This window comes from Patagioenas fasciata, chromosome 4 (assembly GCF_037038585.1).
Source record: "Patagioenas fasciata isolate bPatFas1 chromosome 4, bPatFas1.hap1, whole genome shotgun sequence".
Taxonomy (NCBI): Eukaryota; Metazoa; Chordata; class Aves; order Columbiformes; family Columbidae; genus Patagioenas; species Patagioenas fasciata.
Window position 1 is genome coordinate 73,174,049 of NC_092523.1, and position 19,437 is coordinate 73,193,485.

Below are 19,437 nucleotides of genomic sequence, written 5' to 3' on the forward strand. Positions count from 1 at the left end.
ACTTGCACAAAATTACCATTGAATGATGCTCTTTTGATTCGTTTTATTTTAGCAAAGCTAGTATAGTTAAAAATAATCTACTTGGTGCCATGAAAATCAGCTGTTAATTACTATGCAAAGCATCCAACCTAGTCTAAACATTATGCTAAAATTGGAAAAAATTAATCAAGCCCTATTATGGAAGTATTTGAAGGTAAAGCTACAAAAGAGACAGGTTCAGAAATGTTGACTTAAATCACTTTCTTGGCTTCTGCTCAGGTTAACAATTCATTCAACTAAAGGCAGTACTGGCAAGACACAGAACATCACCACTGAAGGAGCTGTGTTCCCTCATGCTCCATCAATGCTACCAGAGTTTAAAAGTCCATGGCAGTTTCAGGGCTCAATTATAGTTTGACTTAAAGTCCAGAGTTAGGTCACATTGGATCCAATAGGGAAACAATTTGCTTGAGTCCCAAATGAACATTTTGTGATGTCCATTAAACAAGGCAGGATCAGCCAGTGCTGGATCTGACTCTTAGTTTCACAATATGAGGCATACCCAAAGCACCACTGCTTTTTCTTGTTTGTACCACCTCAGTAAATCAGAAGAAAGTTTTTCTAGTGATATTTCTGTTTCCTCCCGTGCCAGAAGAACGAGGGTACAGAGAGGTGCAGAGTCCTTGCAGGATTTCAGTACCCCTGCATGTCAGCTTTGCTGCAAAAGGGAACTGGCAAATATTTTTGCAATTTAACATTATGCCCAGTTAAATTTGGGGTTGTAGCCTGGCAGAGAAGGGCAAATTGAGCACATAAAGTTAAAAGCAATATAAAGATGCCCTTAGAACATCAGTCCTGAAGATAAATTTGTGCATTTTTAGTTATAGTAATGGACAACTGTTTCTGGATTGTCTATCTTGACCAAGATCAAAAAGGAAACTAAAACTAGCTGAGCAGTTTGGGACTAGGAATTATGAGAGTCTTAGAGGGAGACGCAATTTAAATTTAGAACCTGTTCCTCAGGGCAGATTGTTCTATGTAGGTAAAGCAGAAAAACTTGTAATTCTGTTTTCAAAGTTCTTAGAATTTAACAGAATATATTTCTGCTTCTGTCAAGGTGTACCTATTGCTGCTTATTATTATTGCTACCAATTTTGGTCTAACACACAGATGCATTTTTAAATATATATATATATATATATATATACACACACACATATATATATCACATTTCCTTTTTCTGGACTTCCACTGTGAAGCTTTTGCCCAATAAACCTATGATAAATGACGAAAGTTTGTATTAGTGAGGCAAAGAGTACAACCTGTTCTCAAAGCTGCCATGTCCTCCTTATTATAAGATCCTCTTTTCACATTGCTTATTATTTTGTAAAATTATCTCCCAAGTGTAACATTTTCCACACAGATAATTTCCAGAGTAACTATGTCAATCTCAAGATCTTGCCTCTTGTCTTCGAAATACAGGAATGCCTCTATATTCAAAGTACAGATGGCTTGTTACCACTTTCTCAAGAATGACTTCACTCAGCCAAATGGTAAAACTGTAAGGAAAAACAAACCAAACAACAAAACAAAAGGAGGAAAATCACACTTCAGTACAGGCTCAGTAAAAATAGCTTTCACTTTTGAGAGCTTTTTCAAAGTGAAAACTCAGAAGATTTTGCCTTACTGATCTCACTCTGGCCCCCCACAAACAAACCCAGGGAAAGGGTGACCTGGATGTGCTGCTCAAATTTTCTCTCCAAGGGGTGCTCCCGTCCAGGGCTGCTGCCAGGGAATCACCAGCATTTCCCATGTTCCTTGTCACTGCTCCTTTTTTCTCTTTCCACCGTGGGTGGGGAGAAGCCACTGGAGCTAGAAGCCAACACAATGGAAAACTACAAATAGAGAAACGTGGGGGTTGCATAAAGGAGTCTGGTGGGCATGAGTGTGGAGAGAAAAGAGAAAAAAACTATGATGAGTATTTTATAGAGAATGGGGCAATGGAAGGATATGACAGATTTATTGAGAAATTTTGAGCTTTTTTTTTTTCTTTATTTAGGAAACACTAGTTTATCAAGCCTGTAACTTTCATGGGGAGGGAAAAAAGAAGACAGTTTTTCTATTATGATTCATTCAGGAAAGGGTTCTCACCTCCTGAATGGAAATATTGAAAGGCGAAAAATGCCAGGGGAAAGGAGGAAAAGGGAAGAGAAAATTTACCCCAAAATAGCTCAGTGTTTCAAATATTTGCCTAAGCACTATGAGACTGTCCTCAAGGGCCTAATTCAGACCTAGGTTTGAACGTCAGCCGTCCACTTTCCACAGAAACATCCTAATAGCCAGAGTATTGGTTGTTCCAATGAGACCTTTTTTTTCCAAATGGTTCTATACAACACACTGCTCTTTAACTAGGAAATGTTAACATTCAAAATCCCTTTCTTGCTCCACACTTTATAATTCAGCTTTTAATGATACAAACATGTCTTGTTTTCTCAGCTCTCCCTCTCCTTACTTAATGTGCAGGCCTGAGCTGCTCTGGAGATGGATCCAAGCTGTGAAGGCGACAGCTGTAGTACCCTTCTTCATCCATCATAAAAATTACCAAGTCTGCAGAAAAGGAAGCTGACCACCACAGAAGATGATAATAGGTGTTCTCGTATCATTGTCAGAGCAGTTCAGTGTCACGCTTGAGAATTGGCTTCTTCTGAACTATCCATATCTCAAAAAAAACCACTCCAGCCTTTCACAAACAGACATTAACTGGACATTTCTTTCTACCTGTGCACCTGAAAACACAGGGTGAAGGTGCTGATCTGCAGAATACATCACTCCTGGGTATGATTTGTATATTTTAAGTACATACCATGTATTCTGAAGAAAAATGAAAGAGTAAAACAAGTTCTGGAGGAGGAGCCACAGGACTTATTTAACTCTGAAATGTCTAGCCTGAAAAACAAAGGTTCTTTCCACAAAAAGCAGGAGCTGATGATGGAACCATTTGCTTAAAAAGAAGTACACCCAAAACAAGGAGACAAGTTATTGTGCCTTCTCATCTTAATCCCTCTCAAGTTTCTTGGTACTTGTTTTGCAGACTGGGTAGCTGTTTTGTGAAGAAATTCTCTTCCTTCCCATTTTGAATTTGAACTCTTTGGCTTTCTGGAGGAAACAACCTGGATCTCTCTGATACTCTGTGGCAATTAAGAAGACGAAGGAAATATTAATACTTGGCACATTGTAACATTTGTGATGTGCTTAATTTCTAAAAATATATAAGCACAGAAGCCAGACTCTTGAGACAGAGTCTGTGTAAAATGGTGTGCTTTTTTTCTTTGCCTTCTCTTTTTTCTTTTCTTTTTCCTTTTACTACTACCTCTGCAGAATTTGAGAATCAATTGGGTAAAATGACTGTTACTACTCCTACTATTCCTACTACATTTTTAAATTAGTTGGGCAGTAATTTCCATACTAAAGACAAAGCTATACATATGATATAAACCAAAATAATTATTTTTAAAATCTATTTGCAGGACTCTCAAGCTCCAGAGACGTAAAACCCACATGATGAACATGAATAAACTAAAACGTAAAGCCCAGCTGATTTCACCATGCTAGGTATTAGACTGCACAGCTTTTGTAAAACCTGAGATTTCACCACAGGAGAGTCCCCAGAATTAGAAGATGCAGCAGCAATCTGGCACATACCAACACCAGCCCTCAGCAGGATAGGTGTGATGAGGACTGGCAAGCATTTGAAAATGGGGTGCAGCTCTCGCAGGTCATATCTCCCCTACCTTTTCCCAAATAGTCTTTAGGAGGCTGAAGTTCTCTGTTAAAAGCCTCTCCCAGGGATAGAGAAGCCACACACCTCCTTGGTGGACACAGCTTATGCTTAGTTGATGAATACAGCTGTGGTTAGACAGCAGGGAGACCTTATAGCAGCTTTCCAGTACCTAAAAGGGACCTACAAGAAAGCTGGAGAGGGACTTTTTACAAGGGCAAGTAGTGACAGGAAAACGGGTAATCACTTTAAACTGAAAAAGGATGGATTTTGATTAAATGTAAGGACCAAATTCTTCACCACAATGATGGTGAGGCACTGGAACAGGCTGCCCAGAGAAGCTGTGTGTGCCCCATCCCTGGAAGTGTTCCAGCCCAGGTTGGACAGTGCTTTGAGCAACCTGCTCTAGTGGAAAGTGTCCCTTCTCATGGCAGATGGCTTTGAACTAGAAGATCTTCAAGGTCCCTTCCAACCCAACCCATTCTATGATTCTATGTCAGCCCTGGCAACCAATCCTATTTCTTCTGAGCTCATGTTACCCTTCTGCAGGAAGCTAGGTCAGCAAGACCTAAAGTGCTTTAGGACTCCCCCTTTTACGTGCTGAGGAAGGCACAGGATCAAGATTTGGCACCAGGCTCCACTTGCAATAACTAGGGCACAAAAGAGGTTTCCCACACAGATTCCCAGTAATTCTTCCTCTCTCTTATATTTTCTTATCCCAAAATCACAGCAAAACATACCCCCCCGCCCCTTAGGTATTACTTTTCTTATTTATTTATTTTTTCATCCATAAGAAGGTAACTCCAACACTTTCAGCACGGCAGACTAACTGTAACATGAGAATGATTGCTCTAATATGTGCCATGATTGATAAAACCTGAAGGTGTTACCTCATGTATTGTTTCTAGAAAATGTGTGAGCCCTACGTTTAGTAACCCCAAACAAAAGCCCATTAAACAGGATTGCCCCGAAGCTCTGTGGTAGGGCACATCCCTCACACCTGTGTGGTCAGCCACTGGTTCACCCGTCTCCATCTGCACAACACACTGCTGTCATTTCTCAGCCAGCCTCATGAAATCTAGAGCTTTGAGAAGAAAACAATTGGGCCAAAGCACAGCAACTGTTGATTTGACCACTACCACTAACATTCTAATGCTGTTTAGAATACATCAGGTGATTTAATGAGGCCACTACTAAGCGTTGCAACCAAAAAGGTTAATTTAGGGAGTGGTACAAGTGTCCTCAAAACCACACTCAGCATGTGTCTATCACTAACCTCATTTTTATGTGCTTTTTTCATTTTCCTTAGCTCTGTTTACCAAGAAACACTTCATTCATTTTTCCAATTATTTTCTGCCTTACAGATTTAAGCACTATATAATAGCAAAAAAGACACCACCTTGTTTGGTGAAGGAGTCCTGTCTTACACTTTGCTAACATTATAGCCAGATTTCATGGTCATGGGAAAACAAAGTGCCCCAAATGGAGCAGTTATTAATTCAATAAATCCAGCTGTTCTCAGTGCTCTGGGCAAAAGGCAAAGTTAAAAGCAGCTGCTCATTGACGACATGTGCGACCTGACCAGGGGAAGGTAGCTGTTTTAGCACATCATCCACCACTTTGAAGGCTGACTGCACTCAATTTCTTAGACAATCTACACACCATTTTCGGTTCTGTACCTCCATAATTTATCACAACAATACCTCAAGCATACAGATGCCTGGGGTGGGGGGGAAATGAAAGCAATTTACAGTATCAAGATGAAAGAAGCTGGACGGCTCAAGAAGACCTCCTATGTAAATCATATCCACAACTTAAAGGAATGTCACCATAATATTCTGGAATTAATTTTTCCAGCATTCCTATATAGGTCACACAAAGGTAAACGTAGTTTCCTCCTCCCCCTACCACTGTATCTGGAGTTGTTTATCAATATGTTAAAGAGGAAATTGATTCTACCTCCTCTCTTTTACGTGGACAATAAGAACCTTATGTATAAAAACTTCTGATAAAAATAACAGCAATCAGTGAAGAATTAGCATGCAATCTGCCTATATGTCTTCCCTTCAGATTTCTGGGCACATCCTTCAAAAGTTACTTTTCGTGATACTCAAGATTAAGAAAGGAAAATAATGTTTTACCACCAACAGCCTAGATCACACACAGTGTATCCCAGACATATCTCACCAATCCTAGCTAACTTCAAAAATGCAAAAGTTATATGCAGCTTTTGTAACACTTTAAAGAAATTAAATATATTATTTTAAAAACACTATTTTTATTTCAAACACAGATCTATATTTTTCAGACAACTTGCTAAATCATAATTGCTAAGTATATCTGATTAATCAAAGGTGGGTTCTCCAAAGCAAAAATATTGATTTTTATTTTTCATAAGACTATGTGCAGATACAACTTTGGTTTTTTTTGATAGTCAGGTAACCACCTTTTCCAGAAAAGTTCATTTTTTCTTTGTTCAGCAGGTGTACCATGAATCCCAAGGAGAGCCAAAAGTGTGTGTGCATATCTCTTTACACATTTCCCCTCTTCTCTCAATTATCAATGGCATATTTATCTAATAAACCTCTGAATTTAACTACATTTATTGTGTGATTCTCAGCACTTGAACTGCAATCTGCCTCTCAGTCTCTTTCTCCCAGGATTTACTTTTAAAGGTACAAGCATGTTAACAGTCTCAAACAGCTGCTATGGAAAAAAAATCATCAGGAATGTTTCCTTCTTCCTCCTCAATTGTGGATTTAAATCTCAAAATACACTGAGGCTGAGTTGCAAGAAGCAGTTGCAGTTACAGGATTAACTCCAGACACCTCCTGCTCCAGCAGGCTCGAAGTTGGGGCTTATACCAGTGGAAAGGTGATACAAGAGATATTCATCTCTTGCTTTTCACACTGGTGGGTCCTGACATTTTGGGTCAAGCAAACTTTTAATGAATGGGAAAACTATTTGAAGTTATATTTAAGTTTTTCTAAATATATTCCATGTTCTTTTCTCCTTCCAAGGAATATATTTTTAGATTTAAGGCAGCCAGCTTTAAAGAAGAGAGCTTTCTGAAAAGAACACAAACTAAGACTCTATTTCAGCAGAATATGTAGTACATTTGTAATATGTGGTTTCATGCAGGAAAAGTAACCCATTACCATAAAAAGGAAAAAGGGAATAACATATTAGCTCTTGAATGCATGATCCCAGTATCTCAAACCAAGCTTCACCTCAAATCGATAGATAACCTTCTGTGTGCAAAACAGTCATAACCCCACATAAAGTTTAAACACTGTATTTCTAATACCATCCTTCACGTCGGAACATGTGTCGCTCCAATACATGTTAGACACAGACTATTTGGTGTAACATTACCATTACCTCATCATTTGTTTAACAAAATGTATAAAACTGTGCCTGCAATACTCTGTCTCCATACTGAAATCACCTGCTCCATGTTTGACTTTATCACAGAAACTGATTTTAAATTACGATTTGATTTTTTCTCATCTATTTTTAACATGTCACTTGGAATCTGTCTCTACTTTTCTCAGGGCAGATCCCCTCTGTGAGGCCCTGATGTAACAATACTGTTGTATTTTGGGGACAGATCAGCACACTGTGTTTCACTGAGGCACGTTGTGAGTGAATTGCCAGATTTAAGGCTCACAATGTCACAAACAAACATTTGCCATCCTGCCTGGCTAACGGGTGTTGGCCAGAGAATACAGATTGAACATGGAGCATTTCGCAGTTCTTGTCTAAACATTCAATGCTGTTCAGACTGTTCTTTCTAAAAATCCCAGATGGTCCAATGTGTGTTTTCAGTTTCTACAACCATGCAAGTATACAGAGTTTTAAAAGGACTTCCATTAAAAAGCAGTTGATAGCAACTTACAAAAATAGCGTGGGATCTACTGAATCTCCACACACAACAGTAACGATCCTTCCATACAGTAAATAGTACTGTACTAACAAGTGACCGAGTCAATACCACTATTCGTACAGAAGTGCTATGAATAAGGATGAAATTGTGCCTCAGTATTCAGCTTCCAAATGTGCATCAGTGTTAGCATTTTACTAATAAAACCACTAAGATTTAACCAAGGTTTTGGAAATTGACATGTTCTCTTGCCATACATAATAAATCATTAATTTAAAAAATATCTTCTCCCTTGCTTTTATGTAGAGAAACACAGAAAATAAGTTCTCACCTGATTATTCCCCATAAGGCTAGATTGTAGTCTTAGCTTGAACCAGTGGTCTGAGGAGTAGATTTAATCATTTTCTTTAACAAGAGAAGGTTGCACTTCATGGTCCATCACCCACACTAGGTGTGGGTAGGCTGACCGGGTAAATCAGTGTACCTGGTGCAGAGGGAGAAGGAAAGGGAGGAGCTGGCAGAGCAGCAGGTGAAGACTGATTCACATGTTAGATTTACACCACCTGCACTAAATTAGCACCCTGTCTGTTCAGGTGTGAAGGACATTCAGCAACACTTGGACAGTCCTTTCTGAAGAGAGGATCTGGCTGGTATGTGTACAATGAATCTGATCAACACCAAGACCAACACAGGGGCTTGAAATTTACTCTGTATTAGTAATGTTGATGTCCGCAGGGTTTCTAGACCATGCAGGAATTCTGACTTTGCCTCTGGCATTTCAGCTAGATGAAGAAATTTTGCTCAAGCAAGTAGAAACTAACGCCTTCATTTTCTGAAAGACATGTGGCACCTCTTGTGTTCTATTGTGTCACCTTACCTGCTGAAGTGCTAAGGAGGCTGTAAGTCTGCTCAAGTCAGATGTAAAAATATGACAAAGTTTGTGATGTGGGGAAAGGCAATCAAGGGTGGAGAGAGGAGAACCAGTGTTTGCGGCAGCCACTAGAGTAGGATGTGAAGGTTTATGGCCTCGGATCCAGAAGTTCTGTCAAAGAGCTGAAGCCGAAAAAAAGTTGGTACCCACTCCACCTAATTTTGCATCACTCATTGAAGTGGTGTGAATCTGTTTCTCTCTGTTTCAAACCAATAAAGGCTGAAAAAGAAGGAAGGGAGGAATTTGGGGTCACAAGGCAGCTCCTCGGGGATGCTGAGGCAGCGTGAGTTTCCCTGGCAGAGCTGCAGGAGCTGGGACGAAGCCGCCGCTGCTGCCCCTACTCCGGCTCAAATCTGGGCAGAGGGGATGAAGGGCATCCCACAAGCTCTCCTGGGGGAATTGGTTCAATGCCACCCCAGCATTTTTGACTTCTATAGCTGCAAAACAGAAAGCCAGGAAATGTGCACACAGTGTAACTCTTGCTGTCCTTTAGGAGCTCTTCTGCTCCAATAGCGTTCAGAAGAGAGGGAAATGCATTCATTCCTTCTTAGTTTGTTTTCCCACCAACCACTTTTTTTCCATGTTCTTGAGCTTGGTTTCTTTTCCATTTTCACTATCCTGTATGTTTTGGATATTCCCTGTCTCAATCTGGAAAGTGTAGCAGAAAAGTCTTTGTTGCACAGAAACTTCCCTAGTTCTTAGTGTGCAATTCATAGTAAAGAAATGTGCATAATTTGTGCTACAATAATTGCCGTATAATCATATCATGAATGTTGTGTTCTTGCTGTCTTAAGAAAGCTGTGAAAACTTACAGAAAACAACAAGAAACAGAAAACAAAACAAAATGAAACACAGTCATTTGTGCACTTTAAGTACAAGCTGTCAGAGAAAAAACACCATTTGCAGCAGATTCTGTAATATAAGAGCTTCCCATGCAGGTTCAGAAGGGAGAGCTTCTGCTCAAGCAATTTTATAAAATCTGTAATAAGTGCTCCATGTCTATCATCTGGAATCCAGTTGTAGGACAAATGCACCTCATTATCACAGCAACATATATTTTTATTTCTAATTACTCCTCTTCTTAAAAACACAATCAAATAACACAAAGTCAGCTCTGCTTTTATTCTTCTGCTGTATCAGCCATTGTAGTCCAAGGGGGAAGAAGCTGTGGCACTTGCGAAATCTCTCTTTCGAGGGACAAGTCTTTCTAGGGATGAGGAAAGAAAAACACTGCTGCATTTGGCAGTGTATGTGATACTAACATGACAAATCAACTGCTTTTTCTACAGCTGACTGGATGCTGTGTGGGATCCTGAGCAGATATAGATTAGTGTATATATTTGTACTTTGTAATTACTGACAAATAACTCCCACTAGCTCATGACAGCTGATGGCCAGTGTCACGGTAAATGACAAGGTTTGATTCCTGTGTTACCATCAGTTTAAATTTCGTGGGTTTTCCTGTGTAAGCTTTAAAAAAATATATATATTCAAGTGTTAAAATTATGTTTAATCTGATGTATTGAATGTCCCTGAAGAACTACTCTATAATAACTTTCTTTAGAATGATACACTAACTCCTTCCCCCCCACACACCGTTTTTCCTTTTCTTTTAAATAACAAATTTCTTTAACAAATAAAATAGAGTGTGAGACAGAAAGCTTATATTTCAGAGAGGAATGGTGCAAGGGGCCAGGGAGGCCGCATAATTGGGTGTGATGTGTCAGTTGCTCTAGTGACTGCAGGGACTGTTCTGTCATCACTTCCGCAGCGTGTAAGCGAGAGCACTGCACAAATCCCTGCGTCTCCCGTGACTTAACCAAACACTGGAATCTCCTCTAAGAGAAAGTGAGTCAGGAGGTGTGCAGGTGGTTTATACATTAGTGAAGGAAGCGAGAGCGGGGGGGGATGTAAGAGAAAGGCAAAGGATGAGATAATGTGACATGAAAAGAAGAGGGGCTTGCCAAAACCAGCATATTCATACTGGTTTTGCTAGCAAATTGTGCTCCTAAAAATGAAAGGATTAAAAATTTTAAAATAAATAAAAGAAACTTACCCCCCCAAAAAAACCCAAAAAACTACAAACTCACAAACATACATAATCTAAATCTACCCTATCTAAAAGTAACTAAATCATACTTTACAACTTTGGGCTACCCTGTAAACACAGCTCTTTCATTATTTCTCTAATTACTTTCTCTTCTCTAAAGGGAAAACATAAAAAAGTAACAACACATCACCCGTCACCTGCTTTCTGAGCAATTTCTGAGTGGGCAGATAAACACAGCTGATAGTTGAGAGACACTGCAGCTGTAGTCCTTCCTCCCTAAACTTTTCTAAGAGTTATCCTATCAGTTACAATGGGCAGGATTCTTCCTACCTACCTTAGGTGACAGAAATACAGACCTTCAGATTGGAGCTGGTCAGCTCTTTATATTCAAAGGAAAGAAACAGATCTACAGGATGGTTCATCTGACGAATTTTAGATATCAGTCTTAGAAAAAATGCACCCCAAAAGTGCCACTTTCTTTCCACAGATTACAAAAGAGTATAGGCTGATATTTCAGATTTGGACATCTACATATAGAGTGCACATAGTGCCATCATATGACCATGACTCAGTGGCTTCTTGTATGAGAGAATGAAACATCAGCATTCAAATAAGCAAATAAAGAAACCTTTGTGTCTGTTTATTTGTGCTTTAACAAATTCAAACTTAAACCATTTCCCATTATGTAGAAGAAAAAGATTGTATACTGTACTCTGGTTTTGCTATGCTCCCCTGCACTTCAGCTGCACTCAGGGAAACTGCAGTCCTCACTGTAAGCCGTGGTCACGATCCTTCCCCTTTCTGGTTCTGGACCTCTAGAGATCCAAGAAATGAAAAAATCACAAAATTCAGTTAAGTTCAGTACATGCCTACTAGAACTGAATTACATAGATTTTCCTATGTAAATATTGTTTCTTTGTCTTTGGAAACTCTTGCACATTAGAAGGAGTGGTATTAATTAATACAATTCCTACTTTATCTTGGGCACACATGACGTGTTCTAACCTGTATCAAATCATGGACCAGAATTGCTTTTTTTTTGCCAATTGCCCGTGTATGTAGACAACTTCTGATCGGGACAGTAAACTGGACACACACGAAGAACAACAGTTTGTGCTTGGGCCCTGTGAGTTTATCAGCAAAGCGAATCTTCTCCCCTGTGTGATGCTACACTGCTTTGTTTTACCAATGAAGTTGGCACCGCAGAAATTCACCCACACAGTACAAGCTGTGTCAGAGCCCTTGCACCTGAAACAAGAATTTTGCCTTCTGGTGCTTAATACTGCCATGATTTATATATACACACATGCAGTAAATCCCTCAGGTTTCCAGAATGGAGAAAATTAGGGATGTACTATCATTTTTGTGGTGCCTAACTTGTGATATAAACTGTGCACTGTGCACTGACACTATTTTTCATAGAGATCTGGGAACAAGATTTCAAGGTACCATCTGTTTCTCTGAGTCCCATCACTCTCACACAAAGGTGACCACACAATAAAAGAGTCCAGAAGGATTTACAGATTGTGATGTCTATGCAACACTGTAACCTGTAGCAAACCAAGATGCAGTGTAAAGAAAAAAGGAAAAAGAAAGAAGAAGAAAAAAAGTGATAGAAAGCCATAGGAAGAAAATAGAAATGCATCGTTAATATTTTAGATCTTTGAAAAAAAGACAAAATATGTAAAAGGAAACAGTAGAGTGTGTGTATGGTGTGGGTCACATCTCAGACCGGTTTCAAGGCAGATTTATCTCCATTGTTTGGAAACCTTTTATGTTAAAGCTGGGGAAAAAAAAAAGTATACCCAAGAGGTTTTCTGAAAATCAGACTCCTAATAAATTTATCATATGTAAATTATTCCAAATGTTAACAGAAATGACCTGAAATAGCACTTGAAACTCAGAATTAAAGCTAGCCTGAATGCCCTGATTTGAAACAAGCAGATTAATTTGGTTTACAATCCTGATTTTTTTTTTGTGCGGGTTTTTATTATTAGAATGGGAATCAGGGATGCAAAACACCAAAAGGAAAATCTTTTGCAACAATAATCCTTTGATCAGAACCAGGAAGCATGAGAAAAACGACAAGAAACCTTGTTCTCAGGAGAAGAACTCCATCTTTCTTGCAGCAAACAGTATCCAGACACCAAAGCTAAAACAGGTACATGAGAAGTACCATAATGATCACAGCCTTGTACCTTGCAGTATTTGAAAGGCTTGCATTTGAAGAGCATGCAAAAACAGAAACAGATTTTCTTCCTACTCTCTCTGCATTCTATATTAGATTATTATTGCCATACGTGAGACCTGTGGAATTTGGAAAAGAGCTTTCTTTATGGGCGTGACAATGAATAGGATGAGCTCCAGAAATACTATGCTGTAGGGTACATGTTCTGGGACAGGTGTCCCAACCAAAGAAAATTTCTTATTTGACTTTGTTAGTCTGAAATGTACATTAATCACCTGACAGGGTCACTGCAGAGATCACAGGATTTATTAGTTCAAACATCAAATATTTATTAGTTCAAACATTTCACATACAATAGGGTAGAAAATTATTAGCTTCATATTATATACATGACTATGTGTCCTATTTGGCTTGCAAGTCTGCAACCACAATGGAATTGAGAAGTAAAATAAAACCTAGCAGCAATAATGCCTTAAAACACATTGTACATGGGAGATTTTCCATTCTTTTGGGGAAAAAATTGTAGAGAACACAATCAAATCCTTTGTTTTAAATCCCATTGTAACTGTTTTCACTGCAAAACACAAGTTCTACAAAACAGTGATTTTTTTTCATTTTCATTGTTAACAGAACAAAAGTCTGCTTGACTCTCCTTCATTCATTGTCATCTTGTGCTTAATGGCAAAACTCCCTGTATGAAGGAAGTGTGAAGAAAGACGAAGCTACAGTTCCTCAGTATTAATATAGAACAATGAAACAGATGAGAACTATACAAGTTCTTTTCACCAAAACTACAGAACATGGCTGGTTGTGTTTCCTTTCATTAATTTTTTGTTTTATATATATGTGTATGTATATGAAATATAGTTTCAGTCATTTTTCCATTTACAGCAGAAAAGTTTTTTTACTTAAGTAATAGTACTCTTAGAAGTTTATACTCCATTAAAATATATATATACACACATGTACTTATCTACTAATGTTTATGTTGTTACCCCTCTTGTTTAGAGTAGGGATTTCCAGTTTCCACAGAGCTAATGCAGGAAATATTTTTATAAAAAACTTGCTGCGATAATGACTTTTGGTAGACACACTTTTCTAAAAACCTGTTCCAGTAATGAGATTTTACTGATGAATCTTGCGAGCCTGAGTCCAGGTAACACACGAATGAAGAAACAACGATCAAAATACGCAGTTAAATAAATACTTTGAAATTACTCTTAGTTTCTTAACCGGGGCTATTGAATTGCGTATGAAGAAGATACTGATGATAGAGAGCTTCAGGGAGAACTCAGCACTATTCAACGTCCTTAAGGAGACAAGGATTTCCAATTTTGAGGAATCAAATTCCCATGTATTTTATTACTCCTGCTGAAGCAGCAGCCAAACAAAACAGCAGCCAAGCTGACATGCTGCCCACAACACAAACCAAATGTAAGGTCTGATCCTCCAACTTAGAAGCCATCTCATATCTTCACAAGGATCTGGGGCAGAAGTAAAAGTTTATCTGAGCAAAATCAGTACTGTCTGCAAAGCAAAGCTGCACACAGGTTGACCAGCCTTTTAATTAAATGTCTCTGTACGCTCAGAGTAGAAATAGAAATAGATCTCTGGGCCAGGCAAACTGGCTGGAAATTAGGTCCTCACCAACAGTTTTTGAAGTAACCTGCTGCAGAATACGATAGAAGGCCATGTCATTGGGAAAAATCAAAGTTTTAAATAGGAAAACAGACTTAAAAAAACCCCCACCCTCCAAAATGGAGGGCAGCTGTCAGTGGATTCTTATGGGAATTTGTGCCATTCAACTGCCTCATAAATGACCTCAAAAAGATAATAAATCTTGAAATGAAAAAGATCCCACAAAAATAATAATTTGATTGTAGAAAGATTTCATAATGATGTGATTGGGCAAAAATATATTGTACATTAATATGAAGTAAAACAGACAGTGAAGTTAATCCCAACTATACTTATACAATGATGGATAACAAAGTCAAGCTTCAGGAAAGCAACTGTGGGCACATTGTGGGCAGTAAGTGCCAGGTCAATATCAGACAAAAGAAAACCAAACCAAAACAAAACCTTTCAGAGTCGTTATGTAAATAACAGAGGACAAACAGAGAATGATTATGCCAGTGTAAGTCATTGGTGTAGCAGCCACATCTTGAATACTGGATGCTGTTTTGACCTCTGTAAAAATACAGCAGACTTTAAAGAGATAGAAAGAAGTGTACCCAGGATGACCAAGAATGACCCAAGATACACGGTCCTCTCTGTAGACAGAGAAATTAATTAGACTGGGACCCTTCAACATAGTTAAATAGAGGCAGCTAAAAGAGGGTTTCTTCCAGTTTGTGTTCTGAAGTGAAAATTTCCACTGTGTCTCACAACAGAAGAACTAGGGAATATCAAATTAAGCTGTTAGGCAGTACCTTTAAACTAAGCACTTTAGCAGGAATTCATTTTTCCAGATAATTCATAATTAAATTTGTTGCTTAAAGTAACTCTTTGCTACACCATACCATAAGTGTCAATAGAATTAAAATTCAACTAGGTAAATTTATTGAAGAGAGGATCATCAAGGGTACTAAAATACAACTAACTATATGGTAAAGCCTATGAAAAGAAATCTCTAAAACTGAGATGACTAGAAGATATTTTCTACTGGACATGTCCTTGTACTCTTTCCCTAATCTACCAACCACTGTCAGATATAGGCTAATGGACAAAATGTGCTTCTGGTGTGATCCAGCACAGTCACTCCTATGTTCTTACACCAAAACACCAAGGAAACAAGATTTTTTTTTTCTCTAGTGGGATGGAAGAAGAACTGGGTAGTAGAAAACACTGACTAAAACATCTATATTTGCTATAAACAAATAGATTTGATGCATTTCCAGCATTTTTTTAAATACTTCAGTTGAATGCAAGTTAGGAAACTCATATTATGTTCAATGCATATTCTATGAACATTCAATTCATTTTGAACTAATTTAAACACAAGTAAAATTCCTCTTTCTCTGAAACTGAAAGTCTGTTGGGTTACAAGAATTGATTATCTGTAACTAATCTGTACTGGTTTCATGGTTGTCTTCAGGTACCTACTTCTTTCTTGATTGTCCATGGTCAGTAAATTAGTGTGCTGTCTGAGAACATGACAAATTCTAGCATTTCTTTCTGTATTATTTTAAAATAGTTCATAAAAACCTGAAACACTAATGTAGCTGGCCGATGCATGTTCATCATGCAAGTAAGCAGGTAAGATTTAAAGTCATTACAAGAATTGTTTTATTCTTGAGCTACCTTTTCTGGTATGCTAATGGAAGTTACAGAAGATCATAATTTTAGCTTAAAAACCCACTAATCCTGGAAAATTAGAGAAATCAGCCAAGGCTTTTTCCATTGACGTATGGCTTCCAGACCTCGGGGAAGCTGGACATGGAACCAATCTGTCCACCCTGCAGCAATACTCAGCCTGGTTCATCAGAAACTCTTTTCCTATTCCCTGAGCTTCCTGGGATCATCACTACTCAAAAAGACTGACAGGATTTGGTCATCATTCAACACTGAAGCTGCTTTAAAGTGATAAATGTCACGTATTTACCAGTTACTTCAGTTTCCTCTGAGTAAAACCTTCTATCTTCTGTGACTATTTGCAATCTGACATTTAAATTACTTTGTTGTTTCTCCATTACTTCTGATAGGTCTAGTTACAGTAAATCCTTTTTTTTTTTTTTCCCCCCAATTCCTAATACGTCAGCAATTTCAAGCTATTTAAAGAACCCAAGGTTACAGATGTTGGTACAAAGTTGACTGCGGTCTTTGACACTACAAATACTCTTACAGAACTTTCCCTTTTCCTCTGACACGCTTAATGTGTTATTGCTTCATTTTTATTTCACTGACCTTTTGATTTTCTAAAATTTTCAAAGTTTTTACTACTCTTACTATTTTATTTGTTGCAGGAAACACCATTATTGTTTATTTTCCTCATGTATGAATAACGACATTTCCATGATATTCCATGGCTAAGACAGTCAGTTGTGCTCAACTCCTCAGCCATAAACTCTATAATTCTCTGTAATTTCATTTTCATCTCAATTTATCTTTTCCACCAAAAAAACCTGCACCCCACTTCTCTCCAGATGACACCTTCTCTGCAGCTTCAACCCTTAAGACATTTATTAGCCCTTTTTTTTGCATGTTAATACTTTCAGAGTCAGAACATGCATGAGCAGTTCTACCACTTAGTTCTTATTGCCCTTCATACTAAGGGAATTTCTCCTACATCCCTCTTTTCTTTCTCCAGTGTAAGAATCACTGTTACATGAGACCCATGTTCCCTTCAGTATCAATCACAAAAAGCCTTTTCTGAAAGGTCTGGGGAAACTCTACTCTATGCCCTTCTACTGAGATATCAAGTAGGGAGGTCTCTTCCTCACCTACTTTTATTAAAGGTTATCTTATATTCTGAAACTTAAAGACTTAAATCCCTGCCCTAAAATATTTTCTGACATTAGTCTGGAAATTTTTATTAGTGACATACATTTCCATGAAACACTATTTTAAAGGCAGAGGCTCTGGGATGCAGGAGAACACAACAATTATATACACACAAATTCATAGCATATAATGTGACATTAGAAACAGTGTAACATTTTGTGTGATGCTCCAAAGGAATAATATTTATGTTAGGAAAAAAGATTGTGAATATTATGTCTATTGCAGAATTTGCTTTTAACACATCAACAAACATAAATATTACCTAAAGCCTGTTTCAAGTAAAAGTAATAGACTTCTAACAATAGTTTAAAAAATGTAGTGAGTTAAGTATGGAAAGGTTTAAAATCATGAATGATTCTTATTGAGATATACTTTATTAAAAATATGGAAATGAACTTTAAAGAATTTTAATTATTCACAGAGATTTTAGCTCAAGTCTGTATTAAAGTGCTTTGCTCTTATTAGCTTTTGCATTCCATTAGTTACTTTCTTAACTATTTTCTCACCTTAGCCATTCATCAAGGAAGACTCTTTCCAGTTTTCCAGTAAGGATGAAGGAGTTCTGCACAAATATATCCCTGCAGAATAAATGCATGTAATTTATTACCAAAATTGAATAGGAGGGGGAAAAAATGCCTTTACCTTATTTTCCATTCGGTCTGAAACAATGATACAGACTGGACCATGCAATTAAATTATCTGCTGAGACCAAACATTTCCTGTACTGTTTTTCAAGAAATGACCCGTCTTTCACCCTCTTCTCTTCCTCTTTCAGCAGTATTACTACCAATAAGTAACCGTTGGCATTCAAGAGTCTGTATTTACTAAGAGTTACCACACATAGTGCCATCTGAGCTGTCACTATTATGTTCACAGGGAAAGTCCGAAGCATCAAGTACTTTCTGTGTGTATCTTCTTGTAGTATGTGAGAATACACGAGTAACTCCTTTTTAATGTTACTTTCCCTGCATTCTAAGTGAATTTGTTTTGATTTGTTCTTTTTTCATTTACAATGGATTTCTGAAAACTGTGCACCTTCACAGAAAATGACAACTGTAGACACTATCCTTACAAAGATGCACATTTTAATGCTTTTTTATTGATCAGTAACTATATAAAATAGTGATACAAACTAAAATAGAGATAGTAAATATTCTCTCTCTTTTGTATTTTTGATTGCTCTATTTTTGTCATTGTGTACCTATACTGCTGTACAGTATGTCTGCCTGTAGACACACTGAACACTTCAAGCGGGGAACACAAAAGAATATGTTTAACAGCACAGAGAAGTAATCAGCGAGCAAATGACTCTGCCTAACAGTTACCGACTATTTTCCATGAAGCACAGGGCAAAGCACGTTAATGTAAAGCACAGATATAGTGCGGCAGTGTAGTATTACAGCATACAGCGAGCGCCCAGCAGCCTCCTCCGAGCTGCGGCAGTCTGAAACCGTGCACAAGTGCTCACAGCGGCAGTGACATGGTGCTAAGCATGTTTTAAGACTAGTCCCAGTCGAGCGGCATCTTATCCAACCAGAAACAATCCCACAATCCAGCTCTTTTTAAGTGATCATCCTTGTATCATAACAGATTAAGGTTGCAGCTACTTTGGATTATGGTTAATCTAACCTTTATCCATTCACATCTTCACCTGAAACTCACAAGGACCAAGAGTCAATTGCCAGGGCATAATTCACAATGACACTGATCTTTCCTTCCTCACTCTAATTATCTGGATTAAGAATAACACTTTTGAGTAATTATTTTCACATTGGATAAACATTAAGCTTTCCTGGATTTATCTGAGCTTTTTCTTAACATGAAATAGATCCAAGCAGGCTTATAAGAACATAACTGACAGCGGTGACAGCTTAATCAAGGAAACCCTAAACAACTAAAACAATAGGAAATGTTTGTTTCACATTGTTTTGAATAATTGAGAACTAGAAACTTGATAACCCACTGGCAAACTATCTACTCAAAGACCAAAGAAAAAGCAATATCCAGGCAGATCAATTACAGTGACTTGTGTTGTCTTAATAAAGATGCAAAATTTTCTCTGCCGCGGTATCGGCTCAGCAGCAAGCAGGAGCTTACCTGCTGCAGAAAATATACAAGCCCACAA

General features: G+C 38.0%; 1 long non-coding RNA gene across 1 annotated transcript in view; it reads right to left on the reverse strand.

The window, feature by feature from the left end:
* LOC139827948 (uncharacterized) overlaps positions 1-17,891 on the reverse strand; it is a 58,263-nt gene extending 40,372 nt beyond the window's left edge. The window contains exons 1-3 of the long non-coding RNA XR_011739090.1: positions 17,819-17,891; positions 11,334-11,436; positions 7,972-8,124 (exon numbers count right to left, since the gene is read on the reverse strand). This is a non-coding gene — a long non-coding RNA (uncharacterized lncRNA). The remainder of the gene's footprint in view (positions 1-7,971; positions 8,125-11,333; positions 11,437-17,818) is intronic.
* Positions 17,892-19,437: the final 1,546 nt, after the last annotated feature.